Consider the following 24,309-nt stretch of genomic DNA (forward strand, 5'->3'; position numbering starts at 1 on the left):
GTACAGGGACAGGCCTATCGTACATCTGGAATTTTTTGACGGTCTGGAGGAACAAAGGCAGCGCAACGATACGATGCTAACCGCTTTGCCAAACTCCATGACCATAACTCCCCCCCCCCAAAAAAAATGAACTGATGGTTTGAAGCAAAAGTAGTTGCGTGAGAAGTACATACAATTAAAAAAAAAGTTGGACTATGCCAAATTGTCTGAGTGCATTAATAAGAATAAGTTCTTGAGGTGACCGAAAAGAAATTATTCTTTCCATTACAAAGTGAAGTATCCATTACATATAATTGTTATGCACATGCGCAGTTGGCATAACGAACCACAGCCTATATATTTTGCAATCATGATTTGCGTGAGGGCAAATCTCAATCTCAAAGGCAGGGTTCTACTATCGGGAGTGAGCTAAAGTCCCTTGGGGGTAATATTTACCTTTTGTGCTTCGGCTAGGTCGTACAAATTGAAAGCACGCAGCCTGTTTCCAGTAACCCACTGAAAACATCACAACGGGCCCCGGGTGTTAGTGTTCATTCGTTTTGAACGTACGCAGGACAGGCATTTACGTCTCAGCCAATGAAAAGCTTTGCTTGCCACGCTCCACCCACAGTTACCGCCCACCGTGACTGTCCACTGCCTAACTTTTATTATTTAAATTGTTCGCTGCTTGCATTAATCATGATAACAATGCAAGACGATTCCAACTCGTTCATCGGTACGAAAATCCAAATAGCAAAACAGGATCTCTTACAATTAAAGCTGTCTGGCACAATACCTGCTGAATCTCAGTTACGAATTAAGCTGATTCTTTGTGGCGACTCAAAATCAGGCTTCAAGCTAAAGAGGGCAAATCTCGAAAGAGAGTCAAGCTACAGTTTATCGGATGTTTGTGATGTAATATATCAATTTTTGATGACCCTCCATCATCATCCTAAACACTAGGACAATTCATAAAAAAAAAAAAAAATCAGGGGAAATTGCCAGGAAAAGCCTCAGATTGCACAACAGAACGTCTACCTAATCCAAACATTTACCGGGGTCCTTAAGACCAAACGCCTTCAGGGCTATGCGCTTCTTGCTCGCTTATAAAAAAGTTGTACCTTAAGATTTAAATACCCCCACCCCTACGCCACCCCACCCCCAGTCAGGGATCAGGGAACGGGCCTAAGCACAGTAGGCGCACACGTCACGCGCAGTTTAGTGACGAAAGAAAAGTCCCAAACTTTTCAATATGATTGGGCAAAATGTTGATAATTTACTTTTGAAGTGTAACTTATCCCACTGAAAATTGTAACCTTTCAAAAGTAATTATAATAACCATTCATAATAATCGTGGAGGAATTAGAAATAGAGTTAAAGGGCTATCACTTGGGCAGAAATGATCAATTACACTTATTTTGCGTGACGGTCCGTCGGCAGATTTCACGATGGCACCCCCCCCCAACCCCCCCCCCCCTCCCCATTCAATATGGTCTAGCGACGCCCCTGACTTTTGCACGATAGTGAATCTTTATCACCACTCGAAAGCAAAATTAGTGCCCCGTTCGCAACAACGGTCATCAAAATGTTGCCCCCTCTCAAGATGGATAACTGGCCCCTTTAACAATAATAGTGCTCTTCACGTAAAGGACATGATCACTGAACTGGCCATCCAACGCATCAGTGCCCCTCTCGCGATAAAAAAAGGTGTTTCTGCATAACTAGGTAAAAGAAAAACAAAGATCAAAAGGGACAACGTATTCATGATATATTCCTCGTCATGTAGGTTTATAGTGAAATGTTAACGGGGCCATATTCTTTTCTTTCAATTTCACACCGACGGAAGGTGTCCCTTTTTTCTGAGCAAATGCCCCTTTTTTGTTTTTTCCCCCAGTTTGAAAAGCGTTCCGCCGCCCCTGGCTCTCTGGATCAACTGCATCACATGTTCAGACAACCATGGTACTGTCCTGGTTACACTAGATATGGAAAGCAGTGAATTAAGCTTGAACATCTTAGTATAACGAGTAAAATGGGCCGTGAAGGCTGCCACTGGTGCTTTGTTGGTTATCATCAGGTGCAAGGAAAAGTTGGCTGAACACAGTGGTTGAGACCAAGTCTGGGATGCTGCTTTAACTTTTGATCTATACAGTCAATCAAATCATATCCAGAAGTCATAATAATCGTGCTGTTGATGCCCATGGGGTTACGCTCCAAGTATTTTTTGATCTGTGTATTGAAATATTATTTCAAGAGAAACCTACCATCCATCGGGGTAACACAGTGGTTGAGACCACTTATTTATAGTTATTTAGATTCCTTAGTAACAAACTTCATACCAAAGTATCCTAGATGGCTGTCATCCATTGGCACAGAAAATATGCACTGTTTCCCCCGACACACACAAAGGAAAAACAGGTGTGACGGCATATTATCACCGGTATAAATCAAAACATTAAGTGAACTAGAAACAAAAACCACATGTACACAAACCAGTCCCTGCGTCGCCTAAACACCGGATGAGTTTTTTGAAACTCCCGCTCTCCGGTTATCACCAATCTAATGGGCCCGCTGGCGAGGTATGTGTTGACAAGTTATAACCCACCCATCACCGCAACCCAGCAGTGGAACTGATTTTACTCCCTATATGCATATTGAATTTCCAAAAAAGGAAAAAAAAAACCTTAACAAATACGCTCTAGGCAGTTTAGTCATATAACTACACAGGTATCCATACCAGTGCTTGAAAGTCTTAAATAAACGAAAATCTTCCCTAGCTGGTTGCAAACACAATGTTTTCAAAAAAAGATTCATCAGCTCGCGGAGCCCCTCGTACTCCAATGTTATCATACATCCCATAAAAAGAAAAGAATGAGGAACGGCCCTGCTGATGCTGATAGCAAATCCCATCCCCCTCCCATGTTTTAAACCCTAATTCACGGCGGCAACTTTCTTGGAATGACCTTGGAACTTTCCAACAAGTTATTAATATCAACAGATTATTCCCTGAATTTTGCTTGCACAAAACCGGTTCTTCCTTGCTATTTTCCTAGCCAGAAAACCACTTCTTTTTAAGAAAACACAAGTCTGATAAAAACTTAAATGCATGGTGGCGGCCAAACTCCATTCCATTTAACTTAAAATGTAGTGGCGACATGTATGATTACGTCCCTTCCTACTAAACACATTGTACACAAGCCTATGTAAATGTGTACAAGCACACAGGGTTTTCCCGCCAATTTTCAACCCCTCCAGTAGGATCACAAGACTGACACCCCCTCTGAAGGACGTACTATGGTCCATATTAGGATCTGGCGATAGATGGCCCCGGGTTTGTTTACCACGTGGCCAGGACAATATAAAACATAAAAATGTGTAGAGTCAGTAGTCCATCCTGAATCCAGGTAAGGTTAAACAATGATTTGATAGGGTTCCTTGGTATCTAAAACATTGGGTTTGCCACCAAAATGGTTACACTTGTGAACTAATTGGAGACTACAACAATTACAACAACGGAATTAGCCCACATCAGAATGAGGAACCCCTCACAAACATGCCTAAAGCAAAACTATCAACCACCTGTTAACTCAAAAACAATCCACAGGTCGTTATTAAGCCATGTGACAAATGCCAAATGCATCTTGAACCGTGAGGACTAATTACAAGTTGGTTTTAAACATCCCAATTCCCAACATGAAAACATCGAAAGAAATATGGCACATGAAACCACATTACTTGTGCACCAAATTCTCAACGAAATGCTAGAATACCGCCATATTGATACCCACATCCACAAATACTTTGACCCACGGTAGCAACCAATCAGCTACCCGACTACGTGTACTTTCTCCCGAAAATTCACAAAACCCTATCCCGGGAGAACCCTTTGTACACTGTATAAAGATTGGATGAAACTGTGTTGGGCAATGTAATTTACCCAGCATTGGTATGAAATTACCTCAAATTGGGTTGAATTGGGTAAAAAAAATTGTCAAACTATTGGGAAGAATTTGCCAAAGAGTGTAACAATTGATACTTCGACCAGCATTAGTCAAGTTATACATGTATTGTTATTGTGTTGTATCGTTTAAAGTCCAGACAATTTGGTGCCTGTCGTTATTGTTTCAATACTTTCAAATATTTCTTGAGAACGTAAAAACAGTGGTTTAATGAAACCACCGTCTTTCTCAGATTTCGCTTGTTTACATTAAGGACCATTTTGTTTGCGACCAACACATTTCAGAGGTTTCCCCTACACTCATACTTATACATAATGACAACAATCAAACACTTCCGATCTCAGGCTGTGCTCCGTGGTCATATATCAGTCGATGTGGACGGCAGCCATAGGTACCTTTACGTGCCAGCGGCCCGACCACGCTGTAGCCGCATCCTTCGCAATTCAGCTTCTCAGCTGCGAGAAAGGATGATTAGCCTCCCAAATTATAATTATTATTAATAAATACCTTGGAGAGTTGATGGTTTCTGATTGGTCGAGACTTGATCACGTGGCCGGGCATTAACGGTGATAATGGACCGGCTTCAAAGATCAAGCGAATAAATGGCCCCTGAACCAGCATTGATCAAGCCCCGTTCAGCCCCATGCAAGCCAATGATTGGTCAAAATATAGTAACAGTCCTGCGGTAGCTTGTAACAATAGAGCACTGCACATGCGCTCAACCCCCATCGCGTGAGACTGACGCGCGCGTACGCAACACAGTTGCTAGGGATGCGTGCGTGCGCGCGCGTAAGGAAGTTTTGAAACGACATCGTACAGCAGTGCTTTATATACTGAGGATGTTTACGACGAAAGCGTAGATCTACGATTAATTTTCTTTGAACACATCACTCACCGACATATTTACCTTTCCTAAACCAAGCATCTTTGTAATTCCGGACACAAGGAATGTGTAAACGAGATTTCAGCTTCCTCCATCAGGTAAAAATATGAAAACATTGTTGTAATTTGTTTCGCTACGGCAGCAGTTTCTGTTGAGTTTACGTCGTTATAGCTGTTAAGCTAAAATATGGCCCATGAACATGAACACAAAAAAGTCTGGAAATATCGCTGGAAAAAAAAGTCACAAAATTGGAGCATTTTATTTCGTAAAAAAGGTATTTATTAATAAAATAAATGAATTTTATTAATGCACTTAATAAAAGTGTTAATGGACCTCGACTTCGTCTCGGTCCATTAACAGCGGTCACCCCCACACCCGGTCATTATCACGCAGTGAAGACCGGCTCCTCACACTGTTATTCCCCTATTGTTATGGCAGAGGATATTATCAAGTAATCAGATTTGTGAACACATTTTTGATAGATTGGCTCATGTCTTGATTGACCGCGGAGGAATATTGTCCAAAAACTGCTCTCAAACCCCCGTACGTATCTCGGAACATTAGTCAGTCTTGTCGAGGCCTGCAAGCACCACGTTTCATTGGGAACAATCAAAAACAACTAAAACAATATTGTTCATACAGCTTTTAAAGTTGTTCGTTTTTATCAAAATAATTGTAACGTAAAGAAATCTATTGTATCTAAAAAAATCGCCTCTTTGGGTTTTATGTAATTATTTTACTGCCCCGAAAACTAGAAGAAAGAAATATAGTTGTGCGGCATAGGGACATAATTATGCCTTTTGTTATAAAAGTATGTAACTAGTCATACGAGGCCTTCATACCATAACAACCAGTTTCAGATATGGAAGCATTTCATATCTGACCCCCCAGTGACCTTTGAGGGGTCAATGATCTTTGAATACTCTATGTATAAAACGTCACTTTCCTATGACCTTAGTCTATGTATAGTCTTCATACAAAGTAAATAACAACCAAATGTGGAAAAAAATCACACTTGAATTATGATGACCTTCCTGAGGTCAATGACCTTTGTATTAACTGCACTTACTCTATTTATAGTTATTTATACGATTTTACTCTTTAAACCCCTTTTTTTTTATTGTAGTTCTCATGCATAATGTTAAGTTATAAATTTTGGTTTTCAATAATGCGCTTGTTAAGTTGCTCATGCTTGGACAAGAATTTCATGTCTAGGGAATCTCATATCTGACCTCTAATGACCTTCAAGGGGTAAATGAACTTTGCGTATCCTGTGTAAAGGTATTAGAGGATTAACTATTCAAAACACCTCTTTTTTATTTATCCAAATTTTGGTTTTCTTGCCATAATATGAATTTTCAGATATGTAGACATTTCGTATTTCACCTATGATGACGTTTGCGAGGTCATTGATTTTTTGTATACTCTGATTGTCGTCATTTTGCAATTGTTCATGACCGAAGTCTAATAAAGCAAAAGGCGTGTATTTTAATAAGTTTTCTACAACATGTCATGAAGTCGGACCCCAAAAACTAGTTTGCATAACTTCTGATCTCAATTTTCCTTTTAATTAGGGCAGACGCAGACGCAGACGAGATTATTTGGCTTAATAGAAAAAGGTTAAAAACGTGGCTTCCAAGTTCATATGGATACAGAAGGGTGTAATAACTACACAAGAGTGAATATTGCTTGATACATGTACATTCTCCATACATAACAGACCCACAAATTTCTATTCCAATCTCTTCATATTGCGTCTGCCAATTAAACAAAGAGAAGCGAGATAAGAGGTCACCTCAAAATTGTTTGAGGACTCTGAATTCATAACTTGACTGTAAACTAGTAAGTGCAATACCGTTCTTTGACACTATTAAGGCACGAACACATGGCGTTTTTACGAATAAATATGATAAATAACGGCAACTAAGCTATCAAAAATTCATCGACCTCTCTAACGGTATCACTACGTCAAATATGATGTTCCCATATTTGACAATTCTTTTCATGGCACAAAAAGAAGAGTTAAGTTGTAGACTTGGGTCATAAAAAAGGCATTTTCAATTGTCTTAAGCTAATTACTATCCATAAATAGGCTATGTTTTACAAAGGTCATGACCTCTCGTAAGGTCACCGGAGGGTGAATATGAAATGACCTATGTATGAAAATTCTCTTTATAGCATGAACATCTTTAATTTGGATATGAATCGTAAACAAATGGGGTAAAAAAAATCGTAAAAGAATAAATCGTACCAATAGCTAAAAACGGGTTAACAAAGGTCATTGACCTCTTAAGGTCACCAGAGGTCAGATATGAATTGATCCAAACTCTGATCACTATTTTCATTGTATGAAGACTTATCCCATATAATTGGGTCATAGGAAAGTGAAGTTTTGAAGAACAAAAGTTATGAAAAAAAGAATGGAAAGTCCATTGACCTCTAAAGGTTACCAGAGGTCAAATATGAAATGCCTCCATATCTGAAACAAAAATTCCTGGCATGAAGAACCAACATGCGAATTTTAAAGCTTTTTATATTACTTCGCGCCTTTCGTGGTTTTTTTCCTGCAAGAGCAACCCTTGAAATAAGCCCGGGGCCGCGCTCCGGGGGGTTAGGAACTTAATTTCGGCCATCACAGCTTTGAATTGTAAGTGCTGTTCGGCATGTTCTTGTACTGGCTTGTCTAATACTGAGTTACTTGTGCACGCACAATATTTCAAGAACGCGCATAATTGCCTTTTTTGGAAGACAGGATCAATAAATTAAATTAATCGTTTATTTGTAAGGTTTTCAAAAATATATACAGCATCGATTAAAACAACAAGAAATTTCCAGCACGAGCCGGTTTTGAACAGTTAACCTGTGCTGCTTAACATGGATGTTGTAGACATTTCGACGATACTTGTTCACCAACACTTATTAACTGTATTTAAGCAAAACAACAACAAATTCTCTGTTTTTAATGTAAGCCGTTGTAAAACAACATACTTTTGTAACAGTGCCTATCTTTATATCCTGCTAAAAAGAGAGACAAAAAGTGTGCTGCTTTTTCACTTTATAAACTGGAGGTCAGACTTGTTATGAGCTCAACTAGTATCGACCACCATTTCATTTTTCTTGCATTGATGATAACTGACCACGTGATTATCTGACCTATGCAAAGTTTTTAAGGCGTAAACAACCATGTCGGAATCAGCATACTTAATATTTCCTATCAGTACGATTTAAGTTGAAATAAGGAAACCTAAGCACTCTATGAGATAACTGTATTGTAGTCCATTTCAAAGCCACAAACATCAATCACCTCTTTATCGTGTTCTCACATGAGAATGAGCCACTTATAAAACACTTAACATGCCCTCTTGCTTCTTTACTTGCTTGAGTAAGGCGCCACTAATCAAACACAAACATACCCTATTGCTTGTTTACTCGCTTGTGTAAGGAGCCACTAATCAAACACTAATATGCACCCTTTTTATTGAATGTGTCGGTTTTGATTGAAAAGCATGTGTATCTTAAAACCAAACTGTGAGATTGAAACATGTGTTCGAGTTTCATTGATTAGCCAAAGAAATGCTGTTAACCAAGTCATAATTCAATTTGTTGTACAACAACCGCTGCAGGCTTAAATGCAGTGTTGCTAAGTCTCGATTCATAGTGAGAGTGATCTCACTTACCTTAACAAAATAAACACCATTTGTGGCACATTAAAACAAAACAAACTTTTTCATGGAAACAGCCTCAATGAATTTTCCATCTGATTTAATGACTTATTGAGATAGAGTAGTAGGAAACTGGATGGGGAGACCTCCCATGTGGGGACCATTGACCAACACTGTCTATGAGTTGTGGTCAGTGTTTTTGTACTTCAGAAATAAAACGACTCATATATTCAGTGAAACACAAGTCATACTTGATTATTTTCCTCCAGAATAATTATTGTTCCAATATGTATATTCAACCGAGTGTAGCACTTTCAACGTAGAGAGTTCAATAATAAGTCAAGCCATGAATTTCTTGTCAAAGTGAACGTATTGTTCTGTATAGAGCTCATGTTTTGCATCCGAAGAGCAATCTAGTAATTACAAATACGACAGCTTGTAAGCCGCTAACCTTGTTTTTAACTTGATGATGTGATTGTGCCTACCTGGCCTAGCTGATTCTTGTCGATGTTTCATCGCGAGTCCGGAGGAGTGCATACCTATGTTCCCCGATACCAATGTATCACAACCTAAACCCTAACCATCTAGTCCAAACCCTATCCCTAACCCTAAAACTTACTCTGGTCCTAATCCTAACCCGAGTCCAACCCTACACCTAACCCAAACCCAAGCCCTAACCCAATTAATAAACTGCCCAAATATCTAAAGGAGTCAATCGTTTCACCTATGTGTTGTTTGAACACATGAGGGTTGTTGGCTGCTAAAGTCTCTCTATATATCCTGCTGATGGCGAGACTGCAGATTGTGCTACTTTTGAAAATTGTGTTAAAATGAACTGGAGGTTAGACTCTCTATGAGTTCAACTACAACTGTAAATCATCCCGACGCAAATTCTATTGTATGAATACAACTGTAGTATCAACAACCATTTCACATCATTGGCATTTATAAATGACAACTGACACCGTGATTATCTGACCCATGTTTTAGGAATAATAAGTAGCGATTGTATTCAATTTTGCCTCACAGCAACACCCGTTTTGACCGTGCCGACTGTTGGTGACGAGTGCATTGCACCGGGGGAAGCATCAATTCCAGTGTCATGGGATCAAGTGAGCGCAACCAACTCAGATGGTCAAGCAATAACTTGTACGGATGATGCAGGGGGAACCAGTGTGACAGTCACAGGAGGAGACTTTCCAGTAGGCTCTCATACTGTAACCTGCAGTGTGACCAATGCTGGTGGATTCATGGCATCAAGACAGTTCACCTTCGATGTAATCGGTAAGATTTGATTTGTAATTGACACCCTTTGAAATATGATTTAGGTCAACCCGATTTTTGTTCGAAAGTTTTTTGCAATGTTTAGAGGCCAGCATTTTAATAAAAGATGGATCTTTTGAGACTAGGTGTTACACTTAATTGTACCTTCTTCATCGCCCAATTTACCATGCACATCTTCCAATCTTTTCAATTTGGCTGGTGAAATATTGATTGAAATGAGTCACAAAATATGTTCATGAATGTAAACATCCATATGGAGCAGTTTAGTGTACTTGAACTTGTAACTTTTTATATTGGTTTCCAAGAGCTTAAAATTTTAGACCAACAAGCCCTTATTATCAAATTAATCACTTAAAATAACATCATCCTGAAATATTTTATGGGAACACATTGAATTTCACTTTAAAAATGAATCTTTTAAATTGAAGTTCCTATTTTATTACTAAATATATCATTTAATCAATAGAGTGATTTGATGAGTTGGAATGTAATTTTGCTGTAGGAATAATAAGTGGCGATTGTATTTAATTTTGCTTCACAGCAACACCCGTATTGACCGTGCCGACTGTTGGTGACGAGTGCATTGCACCGGGGGAAGCATCAATTCCTGTGTCATGGGATCAAGTGAGCGCAACCAACTCAGATGGTCAAGCAATAACTTGTTGGGATGATGCAGGGGGACCCAATGTAAATGTCACAGGAGGAGACTTTCCAGTAGGCTCTCATAATGTAACCTGCACTGTGACCAATGTTGGTGGTTGCACGGCATCAGCATACTTCACCTTTGATGTAATCGGTAAGATTTGATTTGTAATTGACACCCTTTGAAATATGATTAAAGTCAACCCGATTTTTTTTCTAAAGTTCTTTGAATTGTTTAGAGGCCAGTATTTTGATAAAAGATGGATCTTTTGAGACTAGGTGGTACACTTAATAGTACCTGCTTCATCGCCCAATTTACCATGCAAATCTTCCAATCTTTTCAATTTGGCTGGTGAAACATTGATTGAAATTAGTCACAAAATATGTTCATGAATGTAAACATCCATATGGATCAGTCTAGTGTACTTGAACTTGTTACTTTTTATATGGATTTGGACAGGGTTAAAAATTTTAGACAAGAAGCCCTTAATTTCAAATTAATTACTTAATATAACATCATCCTGTAATGTTTTGGAACACAGTAAATTTCACCTTAAAAATAAATCTTTCCAATTGAAGTGCCTATAGTATTGCTGAATATATCATTTAATCAATAGAGTGATTTGATGATTTGGAATGTAATTATGTTGTAGATTAGTGGCGATTGTATTTTTGGCTTCACAGCAACACCCGTTTTGACCGTGCCGACTGTTGGTGACGAGTGCATTGCACAGTTGGAAGCATCAATTCCAGTGTCATGGGATCAAGTGAGCGCAACCAACTCAGATGGTCAAGCAATCACTTGTACGGATGATGCAGGGGGAACCAGTGTAACAGTCACAGGAGGAGACTTTCCAGTAGGCTCTCATAATGTAACCTGCACTGTGACCAATGATGGTGGTTGCACGGCATCAGCACACTTCACCTTCGATGTAATCGGTAAGATTTGATTTGTAATTGACACCCTTTGAAATATGATTAAAGTCAACCCGATTTTTTTTTCAAAAGTTCTTTGCAGTGTTTAGAGGCCAGCATTCTGATAAAAGATGGATCTTTTGAGACTAGGTGTTGCACTTAATTGTACATGCTTCATCTCCCAATTTACCATGCAAATCTTTAATTTTTTTCAATTTGGCTGGTGAAACATTGATTGAAATTAGTCACAAAATATGTTCACGAATGTAAACATCCGTATGGAGCAGTCTAGTGTACTTGAACTTGTTACTTTTTATATTGATTTCGACAGTGCTTAAAATTTTAGACCAAGAAGCCCTTAATATCAAATTAATTACTTAATATAACATCATCCTGTAATGTTTTGGAACACAATGAATTTCACTTTCAAAAGAAATATTTTTCCCATTGACGTGCCTATAGTATTGCTGAATATATCATTTAATCAATAGAGTGATTTGATGATTTGGAATGTAATTATGTTGTAGGAATAATAAGTGGCGATTGTATTTTTTGCTTCACAGCAACACCCGTTTTGACCGTGCCGACTGTTGGTGACGAGTGCATTGCACCGGGGGAAGCATCAATTCCAGTGTCATGGGATCAAGTGAGCGCAACCAACTCAGATGGTCAAGCAATAACATGTACGGATGATGCAGGGGGAACCAGTGTAACAGTCACAGGAGGAGACTTTCCAGTAGGCTCTCATAATGTAACCTGCACTGTGACCAATGATGGTGGTTGCACGGCATCAGCATACTTCACCTTCGATGTAATCGGTAAGATTTGATTTGTAATTGACACCCTTTGAAATATGATTAAAGTCAACCCGATTTTTTTTCGAAAGTTCTTTGCATTGTTTAGAGGCCAGCATTTTGATAAAAAGATGGATCTTTTGAGACTAGGTGTTAGACTTAAATCTACCTGCTTCATCGCCCAATTTACCATGCAAATCTATCAATCTTTTCAATTTGGCTGGTGAAACATTGATTGAAATTAGTCACAAAATATGTTCATGAATGTAACCATCCGTATGGAACAGTCTAGTGTACTTGAACTTGTTACTTTTTATATTGATTTTGACAGGGCATACTATTTTAGACCAAGAAGCCCTTAATATCAAATTAATTACTTAATATAACATCATCTTGTAATGTTTTGGAACACAGTCAATTTCACTTGAAAAATAAATCTTTCCAATTGAAGTGCCTTTAGTATTGCTGAATATATCATTTAATCAATAGAGTGATTTGATGATTTGGAATGTAAATATGTTGTAGGAATAATAAGTGGCGATTGTATTTTTTGCTTCACAGCAACACCCGTTTTGACCGTGCCGACTGTTGGTGACGAGTGCATTGCACCGGGGGAAGCATCAATTCCAGTGTCATGGGATCAAGTGAGCGCAACCAACTCAGATGGTCAAGCAATAACATGTACGGATGATGCAGGGGGAACCAGTGTAACAGTCACAGGAGGAGACTTTCCAGTAGGCTCTCATAATGTAACCTGCACTGTGACCAATGAGGGTGGTTGCACGGCATCAGCATACTTCACCTTCGATGTAATCGGTAAGATTTGATTTGTAATTGACACCCTTTATAATATGATTAAAGTCAAGCCGATATTTTTTCGAAAGTTCTTTGCATTGTTTAGAGGCCAGCATTTTGATAAAAGATGGATCTTTTGATATTAGGTGTTACACTTAATTGTACCTGCTTCATCGCCCAATTTACCATGCAAATCTTCCAATCTTTTCAATTTGGCTGGTGAAACATTGATTGAAATTAGTCACAAAATATGTTCATGAATGTTAACATCCGTATGGAGCAGTCTAGTGTACTTGAACTTGTTACTTTTTATATTGATTTCGACAGGGCTTAAAATTTTAGACCAAGAAGCCCTTAATATCAAATTAATTACTTAATATAACATCATCCTGTAATGTTTTGGAACACAGTCAATTTCACTTGAAAAATAAATCTTTCCAATTGAAGTGCCTTTAGTATTGCTGAATATATCATTTAATCAATAGAGTGATTTGATGATTTGGAATGTAATTATGTTGTAGGAATAATAAGTGGCGATTGTATTTTTTGCTTCACAGCAACACCCGTTTTGACCGTGCCGACTGTTGGTGACGAGTGCATTGCACCGGAGGAAGCATCAATTCCAGTGTCATGGGATCAAGTGAGCGCAACCAACTCAGATGGTCAAGCAATAACATGTACGGATGATGCAGGGGGAACCAGTGTAACAGTCACAGGAGGAGACTTTCCAGTAGGCTCTCATAATGTAACCTGCACTGTGACCAATGATGGTGGTTGCATGGCATCAGCATACTTCACCTTCGATGTAATCGGTAAGATTTGATTTGTAATTGACACCCTTTGAAATATGATGAAAGTCAACCCGATTTTTTTCTAAAATTCTTTGCATTGTTTAGAGGCCAGCATTTTGATAAAAGATGGATCTTTTGAGACTAGGTGTTACACTTAATTGTACCTGCTTCATCGCCCAATTTACCTTGCAAATCTTCCAATTTTTTTTCAATTTGGCCGGTGAAACATTGATTGAAATTAGTCACAAAATATGTTCATGAATGTAAACATCCGTATGGAGCAGTCTAGTGTACTTGAACTTGTTACTTTTTTGATATTTATTTGGACGGGGCTTAAAATTTTAGACAAGAAGCCCTTAATATCAAATAAATTACTTAATATAACATCATCCTGTAATGTTTTGGAACACAGTGAATTTCAATTTCAAAAGAAATCTTTTTCCAATTGACGTGCCTAAAGTATTACTGAATATATCATTTGATCAATAGAGTGATTTGATGATTTGGAATGTAATTATGTTGTAGGAATAATAAGTGGCGATTGTATTTAATTTTGCTTCACAGCAACACCCGTTTTGACCGTGCCGACTGTTGGTGACGAGTGCATTGCACCGGGGGAAGGATCAATTCCAGTGTCATGGGATCAAGTGAGCGCAACCAATTCAGATGGTCAAGCAATAACTTGTACGGATGATGCAGGGGGAACCAGTGTCACAGTCACAGGCGGAGAATTTCCAGTAGGCTCTCATAATGTAACCTGCACTGTGACCAATGATGGTGGTTGCACGGCATCAGCATACCTCACCTTCGATGTAATCGGTAAGATTTGATTTGTAATTGACACCCTTTGAAATATGATTAAAGTCAACCCGATTGTTTTTCGAAAGTTCTTTGCATTGTTTAGAGGCCAGAATTTTGATAAAAAGATGGATCTTTTGAGACTAGGTGTTAGACTTAAATCTACCTGCTTCATCGCCCAATTTACCATGCAAATCTTCCAATCTTTTCAATTTGGCTGGTGAAACATTGATTGAAATTAGTCACAAAATATGTTCACGAATGTAAACATCCGTATGGAACAGTCTAGTGTACTTGAACTTGTTACTTTTTATATTGATTTCGACAGGGCTTAAAATTTTAGACCAAGAAGCCCTTGATATCAAATTAATTACTTAATATAACATCATCCTGTAATGTTTTGGAACACAGTCAATTTCACTTGAAAAATAAATCTTTCCAATTGAAGTGCCTATAGTATTGCTGAATATATCATTTAATCAATAGAGTGATTTGATGATTTGGAATGTAATTATGTTGAAGGAATAATTAGTGGCGATTGTATTTTTTGCTTCACAGCAACACCCGTTTTGACCGTGCCGACTGTTGGTGACGAGTGCATTGCACAGGGGGAAGCATCAATTCCAGTGTCATGGGATCAAGTGAGCGCAACCAACTCAGATGGACAAACAATAACTTGTACGGATGATGCAGGGGGAACCAGTGTAACAGTCACAGGAGGAGACTTTCCAGTAGGCTCTCATAATGTTACCTGCACTGTGACCAATGATGGTGGTTGCACGGCATCAGCATACTTCACCTTCGATGTAATCGGTAAGATTTGATTTGTAATTGACATCTTTTGAAATATGATTAAAGTCAACCCGATTTTTTTTCGAAAGTTCTTTGCATTGTTTAGAGGCCAGTATTTTGATAAAAAGATGGATCTTTTGAGACTAGGTGTTAGACTTAAATCTACCTGCTTCATCGCCCAATTTACCATGCAAATCTTCCAATCTTTTCAATTTGGCTGGTGAAACATTGATTGAAATTAGTCACAAAATATGTTCATGAATGTAAACATCCGTATGGAGCAGTCTAGTGTACTTGAACTTGTTACTTTTTATATTGATTTTGACAGGGCTTAAAATTTTAGACCAAGAAGCAATTAAAATCAAATTAATTACTTAATATAACATCATCCTGTAATGTTTTGGAACACAGTGAATTTCACTTTCAAAAGAAATATAGTATTGCTGAATATATCATTTAATCAATAGAGTGATTTGATGATTTGGAATGTAATTATGTTGTAGGAATAATAAGTGGCGATTGTATTTTTTGCTTCACAGCAACACCCGTTTTGACCGTGCCGACTGTTGGTGACGAGTGCATTGCACAGGGGGAAGCATCAATTCCAGTGTCATGGGATCAAGTGAGCGCAACCAACTCAGATGGTCAAACAATAATTTGTACGGATGATGCAGGGGGAACCAGTGTAACAGTCACAGGAGGAGACTTTCCAGTAGGCTCTCATAATGTAACCTGCACTGTGACCAATGATGGTGGTTGCACGGCATCAGCATACTTCACCTTCGATGTAATCGGTAAGATTTGATTTGTAATTGACACCCTTTGAAATATGATTAAAGTCAACCGGATTTTTTTTTCGAATGTTCTTTGCAGTGTTTAGAGGCCAGCATTCTGATAAAAGATGGATCTTTTGAGACTAGGTGTTGCACTTAATTGTACCTGCTTCATCGCCCAATTTACCATGCAAATCTTCCAATTTTTTCAATTTGGATGGTGAAACATTGATTGAAATTAGTCACAAAATATGTTCATGAATGTAAACATCCGTAAGGAGCAGTCTAGTGTACTTGAACTTGTTACTTTTTATATTGATTTCGACAGGGCTTAAAATTTTAGACCAAGAAGCCCTTAATATCAAATTCATAAATACCTCAGACAGTTTAGCTATTCCTATTGGTCGAGAGCCCGTCACGTGGCCGGTATTAAACGGATGATAAAGACATGGCTAGCTGGTCTTAAACACTTTTCCAGTGTCACAATAAAATGTGGACTCCTAAAAATCCAGTGCCTCTTACCGTTTCATTGGTTGAACGTTCACAATCCTCACGTAGGCATGCGCAGCACTACAAGCGAGTCAGAATTTTATAGTTCTAAATTCAAAACGCAACGCCCCAGGTGCGTTCTGCTTGACATTCCGCAGAACATGTTACGCGCGCGTCAATCTCCATAAAAGGGTTGTTTACATCTTACTCGCCAGCTGAACACTCCATTATTTTGCTAGAGGGATGTTTTAAAAAGCATGAAGTGAACTTGTTGAACAAAATCGGGATTTTTTGAACGAATTATTTGAAATTTTTTTTACGGATAAGGTATTTATGAATGGGAATAAATATGTGCTCGGTCGGTATTTATCACTCGTTTAATACCGCTTAGAGTCTGGGTGCTGATAATTACCCTCGCCTCCGGCTCGGGTAATTATCAGCACCCAGACTCTAAGCGGTATTAAACGAGTGATAAAAACCTCCGGAGCACACATTTATTCCCTTATTAAACACTTAATATAACATCATCCTGTAATGTTTTGGAACACAGTAAATTTCACTTGAAAAATAAATCTTTCCAATTGACGTGCCTATAGTATTGCTGAATATATCATTAAATCAATAGAGTGATTTGATGATTTGGAATGTAATTATGTTGTAGGAATAATAAGTGGCGATTGTATTTTTTGTTTCACAGCAACACCCGTTTTGACCGTGCCGACTGTTGGTGACGAGTGCATTGCACCGGGGGAAGCATCAATTCCAGTGTCATGGGATCAAGTGAGCGCAACCAACTCAGATGGTCAAGCAATAACTTGTACGGATGATGCAGGGGGAACCAGTGTAACAGTCACAGGAGGAGACTTTCCAGTAGGCTCTCATAATGTAACCTGCACTGTGACCAATGTTGGTGGTTGCACGGCATCAGCATACTTCACCTTCGATGTAATCGGTGAGATTTGATTTGTAATTGACACCCTTTGAAATATGATTAAAGTCAACCGGATTTTTTTTCGAAAGTTCTTTGCATTGTTTAGAGGCCAGCATTTTGATAAAAGATGGATCTTTTGAGACTAGGTGTTACACTTAAATGTACCTGTTTTATCGCCCAATTTACCATGCAAATCTTCCAATTTTTTTAATTTGGCTGGTGAAACATTGATTGAAATTAGTCACAAAATATGTTCATGAATGTTAACATCCGTATGGAGCAGTCTAGTGGCGATTGTATTTTTTGCTTCACAGCAACACCCGTTTTGACCGTGCCGACTGTTGGTGACGAGTGCATTGCACCGGGGGAAGCATCAATTCCTGTGTCATGGGATCAAGTGAGCGCAACCAACTCAGATGGTCAAGCAATCACTTGTACGGATGATGCAGGGGGAACCAATGTAACAGTTACAGGAGGAGACTTTCCAGTAGGCTCTCATAATGTAACCTGCACTGTGACTAATGATGGTGGTTGCACGGCATCAGCATACTTCACCTTCGATGTAATCGGTAAGATTTGATTTGTAATTGACACCCTTTGAAATATGATTGAAGTCAACCCGATTTTTTTTCTCAAGTTCTTTACATTGTTCAGAGGCCAGTATTTTGATAAAAGATGGATCTTTTGAGACTAGGTGTTACACTCAATTGTACCTGCTTCATCGTCCAATTTACCATGCAAATCTTCCAATCTTTTCAATTTGGCTGGTGAAACATTGATTGAAATTAGTCACAAAATATGTTCATGAATGTTAACATCCGTATGGGGCAGTCTGGTGTACTTGAACTTGTTACTTTTTATATTGATTTCGACAGTGCTTAAAATTTTAGACCAAGAAGCCCTTAATATCAAATTAATTACTTAATATAACATCATCCTGTAATGTTTTGGAACACAGTCAATTTCACTCTAAAAATAAATCTTTCCAATTGACGTGCCTATAGTATTACTGGATATATCATTTAATCAATAGAGTGATTTGATGATTTGGAATGTAATTATGTTGTAGGAATAATAAGTGGCGATTGTATTTAATTTTGCTTCACAGCAACACCCGTATTGACCGTGCCGACTGTTGGTGACGAGTGCATTGCACCGGGGGAAGCATCAATTCCAGTGTCATGGGATCAAGTGAGCGCAACCAACTCAGATGGTCAAGCAATAACTTGTACGGATGATGCAGGGGGAACCAGTGTAACAGTCACAGGAGGAGACTTTCCAGTAGGCTCTCATAATGTAACCTGCACTGTGACCAATGATGGTGGTTGCACGGCATCAGCATACTTCACCTTCGATGTAATCGGTGAGATTTGATTTGTAATTGACACCCTTTGAAATATGATTAAAGTCAACCCGATTTTTTTTCGAAAGTTCTTTGCATTGTTTAGAGGCCAGCATTTTGATAAAAAGATGGATCTTTTGAGACTAGGTGTTACACTTAATTGTACCTGCTTCATCGCCCAATTTACCTTGCAAATCTTCCAATTTTTTTTCAATTTGGCCGGTGAAACATTGATTGAAATTAGTCACAAAATATGTTCATGAATGTAAACATCCGTATGGAGCAGTCTAGTGTACTTGAACTTGTTACTTTTTTGATATTTATTTGGACGGGGCTTAAAATTTAAGACAAGAAGCCCTTAATATCAAATAAATTACTTAATATAACATCATCCTGTAATGTTTTGGAACACAGTGAATTTCAATTTCAAAAGAAATCTTTTTCCAATTGACGTGCCTAAAGTATTACTGAATATATCATTTGATCAATAGAGTGATTTGATGATTTGGAATGTAATTATGTTGTAGGAATAATAAGTGGCGATTGTATTTAATTTTGCTTCACAGCAACACCCGTTTTGACCGTGCCGACTGTTGGTGACGAGTGCATTGCACCGGGGGAAGGATCAATTCCAGTGTCATGGGATCAAGTGAGCGCAACCAATTCAGATGGTCAAGCAATAACTTGTACGGATGATGCAGGGGGAACCAGTGTCACAGTCACAGGCGGAGAATTTCCAGTAGGCTCTCATAATGTAACCTGCACTGTGACCAATGATGGTGGTTGCACGGCATCAGCATACCTCACCTTCGATGTAATCGGTAAGATTTGATTTGTAATTGACACCCTTTGAAATATGATTAAAGTCAACCCGATTGTTTTTCGAAAGTTCTTTGCATTGTTTAGAGGCCAGAATTTTGATAAAAAGATGGATCTTTTGAGACTAGGTGTTAGACTTAAATATACCTGCTTCATCGCCCAATTTACCATGCAAATCTTCCAATCTTTTCAATTTGGCTGGTGAAACATTGATTGAAATTAGTCACAAAATATGTTCACGAATGTAAACATCCGTATGGAACAGTCTAGTGTACTTGAACTTGTTACTTTTTATATTGATTTCGACAGGGCTTAAAATTTTAGACCAAGAAGCCGTTGATATCAAATTAATTACTTAATATAACATCATCCTGTAATGTTTTGGAACACAGTCAATTTCACTTGAAAAATAAATCTTTCCAATTGAAGTCCCTATAGTATTGCTGAATATATCATTTAATCAATAGAGTGATTTGATGATTTGGAATGTAATTATGTTGAAGGAATAATTAGTGGCGATTGTATTTTTTGCTTCACAGCAACACCCGTTTTGACCGTGCCGACTGTTGGTGACGAGTGCATTGCACAGGGGGAAGCAGCAATTCCAGTGTCATGGGATCAAGTGAGCGCAACCAACTCAGATGGACAAACAATAACTTGTACGGATGATGCAGGGGGAACCAGTGTAACAGTCACAGGAGGAGACTTTCCAGTAGGCTCTCATAATGTTACCTGCACTGTGACCAATGATGGTGGTTGCACGGCATCAGCATACTTCACCTTCGATGTAATCGGTAAGATATGATTTGTAATTGACATCCTTTGAAATATGATTAAAGTCAACCCGATTTTTTTTCGAAAGTTCCTTGCATTGTTTAGAGGCCAGTATTTTGATAAAAAGATGGATCTTTTGAGACTAGGTGTTAGACTTAAATCTACCTGCTTCATCGCCCAATTTACCATGCAAATCTTCCAATCTTTTCAATTTGGCTGGTGAAACATTGGTTGAAATTAGTCACAAAATATGTTCATGAATGTTAACATCCGTATGGAGCAGTCTAGTGTACTTGAACTTGTTACTTTTTATATTGATTTCGACAGGGCTTAAAATTTTAGACCAAGAAGCCCTTGATATCAAATTAATTACTTAATATAACATCATCCTGTAATGTTTTGGAACACAGTCAATTTCACTTGAAAAATAAATCTTTCCAATTGAAGTGCCTATAGTATTGCTGAATATATCATTTAATCAATAGAGTGATTTGATGATTTGGAATGTAATTATGTTGTAGGAATAGTAAGTGGCGATTGTATTTTTTGCTTCACAGCAACACCCGTTTTGACCGTGCCGACTGTTGGTGACGAGTGCATTGCACAGGGGGAAGCATCAATTCCAGTGTCATGGGATCAAGTGAGCGCAACCAACTCAGATGGTCAAACAATAATTTGTACGGATGATGCAGGGGGAACCAGTGTAACAGTCACAGGAGGAGACTTTCCAGTAGGCTCTCATAATGTAACCTGCACTGTGACCAATGATGGTGGTTGCACGGCATCAGCATACTTCACCTTCGATGTAATCGGTAAGATTTGATTTGTAATTGACACCCTTTGAAATATGATTAAAGTCAACCGGATTTTTTTTTCGAATGTTCTTTGCAGTGTTTAGAGGCCAGCATTCTGATAAAAGATGGATCTTTTGAGACTAGGTGTTGCACTTAATTGTACCTGCTTCATCGCCCAATTTACCATGCAAATCTTCCAATTTTTTCAATTTGGATGGTGAAACATTGATTGAAATTAGTCACAAAATATGTTCATGAATGTAAACATCCGTAAGGAGCAGTCTAGTGTACTTGAACTTGTTACTTTTTATATTGATTTCGACAGGGCTTAAAATTTTAGACCAAGAAGCCCTTAATATCAAATTCATAAATACCTCAGACAGTTTAGCTATTCCTATTGGTCGAGAGCCCGTCACGTGGCCGGTATTAAACGGATGATAAAGACATGGCTAGCTGGTCTTAAACACTTTTCCAGTGTCACAATAAAATGTGGACTCCTAAAAATCCAGTGCCTCTTACCGTTTCATTGGTTGAACGTTCACAATCCTCACGTAGGCATGCGCAGCACTACAAGCGAGTCAGAATTTTATAGTTCTAAATTCAAAACGCAACGCCCCAGGTGCGTTCTGCTTGACATTCCGCAGAACATGTTACGCGCGCGTCAATCTCCATAAAAGGGTTGTTTACATCTTACTCGCCAGCTGAACACTCCATTATTTTGCTAGAGGGATGTTTTAAAAAGCATGAAGTGAACTTGTTGAACAAAATCGGGATTTTTTGAACGAATTATTTGAAATTTTTTTTACGGATAAGGTATTTATGAATGGGAATAAATATGTGCTCGGTCGGTATTTATCACTCGTTTAATACCGCTTAGAGTCTGGGTGCTGATAATTACCCTCGCCTCCGGCTCGGGTAATTATCAGCACCCAGACTCTAAGCGGTATTAAACGAGTGATAAAAACCTCCGGAGCACACATTTATTCCCTTATTAAACACTTAATATAACATCATCCTGTAATGTTTTGGAACACAGTAAATTTCACTTGAAAAATAAATCTTTCCAATTGACGTGCCTATAGTATTGCTGAATATATCATTAAATCAATAGAGTGATTTGATGATTTGGAATGTAATTATGTTGTAGGAATAATAAGTGGCGATTGTATTTTTTGTTTCACAGCAACACCCGTTTTGACCGTGCCGACTGTTGGTGACGAGTGCATTGCACCGGGGGAAGCATCAATTCCAGTGTCATGGGATCAAGTGAGCGCAACCAACTCAGATGGTCAAGCAATAACTTGTACGGATGATGCAGGGGGAACCAGTGTAACAGTCACAGGAGGAGACTTTCCAGTAGGCTCTCATAATGTAACCTGCACTGTGACCAATATTGGTGGTTGCACGGCATCAGCATACTTCACCTTCGATGTAATCGGTGAGATTTGATTTGTAATTGACACCCTTTGAAATATGATTAAAGTCAACCGGATTTTTTTTCGAAAGTTCTTTACATTGTTTAGAGGCCAGCATTTTGATAAAAGATGGATCTTTTGAGACTAGGTGTTACACTTAAATGTACCTGTTTCATCGCCCAATTTACCATGCAAATCTTCCAATTTTTTTAATTTGGCTGGTGAAACATTGATTGAAATTAGTCACAAAATATGTTCATGAATGTTAACATCCGTATGGAGCAGTCTAGTGGCGATTGTATTTTTTGCTTCACAGCAACACCCGTTTTGACCGTGCCGACTGTTGGTGACGAGTGCATTGCACCGGGGGAAGCATCAATTCCTGTGTCATGGGATCAAGTGAGCGCAACCAACTCAGATGGTCAAGCAATCACTTGTACGGATGATGCAGGGGGAACCAATGTAACAGTTACAGGAGGAGACTTTCCAGTAGGCTCTCATAATGTAACCTGCACTGTGACTAATGATGGTGGTTGCACGGCATCAGCATACTTCACCTTCGATGTAATCGGTAAGATTTGATTTGTAATTGACACCCTTTGAAATATGATTGAAGTCAACCCGATTTTTTTTCTCAAGTTCTTTACATTGTTCAGAGGCCAGTATTTTGATAAAAGATGGATCTTTTGAGACTAGGTGTTACACTCAATTGTACCTGCTTCATCGTCCAATTTACCATGCAAATCTTCCAATCTTTTCAATTTGGCTGGTGAAACATTGATTGAAATTAGTCACAAAATATGTTCATGAATGTTAACATCCGTATGGGGCAGTCTGGTGTACTTGAACTTGTTACTTTTTATATTGATTTCGACAGTGCTTAAAATTTTAGACCAAGAAGCCCTTAATATCAAATTAATTACTTAATATAACATCATCCTGTAATGTTTTGGAACACAGTCAATTTCACTCTAAAAATAAATCTTTCCAATTGACGTGCCTATAGTATTACTGGATATATCATTTAATCAATAGAGTGATTTGATGATTTGGAATGTAATTATGTTGTAGGAATAATAAGTGGCGATTGTATTTAATTTTGCTTCACAGCAACACCCGTATTGACCGTGCCGACTGTTGGTGACGAGTGCATTGCACCGGGGGAAGCATCAATTCCAGTGTCATGGGATCAAGTGAGCGCAACCAACTCAGATGGTCAAGCAATAACTTGTACGGATGATGCAGGGGGAACCAGTGTAACAGTCACAGGAGGAGACTTTCCAGTAGGCTCTCATAATGTAACCTGCACTGTGACCAATGATGGTGGTTGCACGGCATCAGCATACTTCACCTTCGATGTAATCGGTGAGATTTGATTTGTAATTGACACCCTTTGAAATATGATTAAAGTCAACCCGATTTTTTTTCGAAAGTTCTTTGCATTGTTTAGAGGCCAGCATTTTGATAAAAAGATGGATCTTTTGAGACTAGGTGTTACACTTAATTGTACCTGCTTCATCGCCCAATTTACCTTGCAAATCTTCCAATTTTTTTTCAATTTGGCCGGTGAAACATTGATTGAAATTAGTCACAAAATATGTTCATGAATGTAAACATCCGTATGGAGCAGTCTAGTGTACTTGAACTTGTTACTTTTTTGATATTTATTTGGACGGGGCTT

The sequence above is a fragment of the Patiria miniata genome, unplaced genomic scaffold, assembly GCF_015706575.1.
Source record: "Patiria miniata isolate m_02_andy unplaced genomic scaffold, ASM1570657v1 HiC_scaffold_9, whole genome shotgun sequence".
NCBI lineage: Eukaryota > Metazoa > Echinodermata > Asteroidea > Valvatida > Asterinidae > Patiria > Patiria miniata.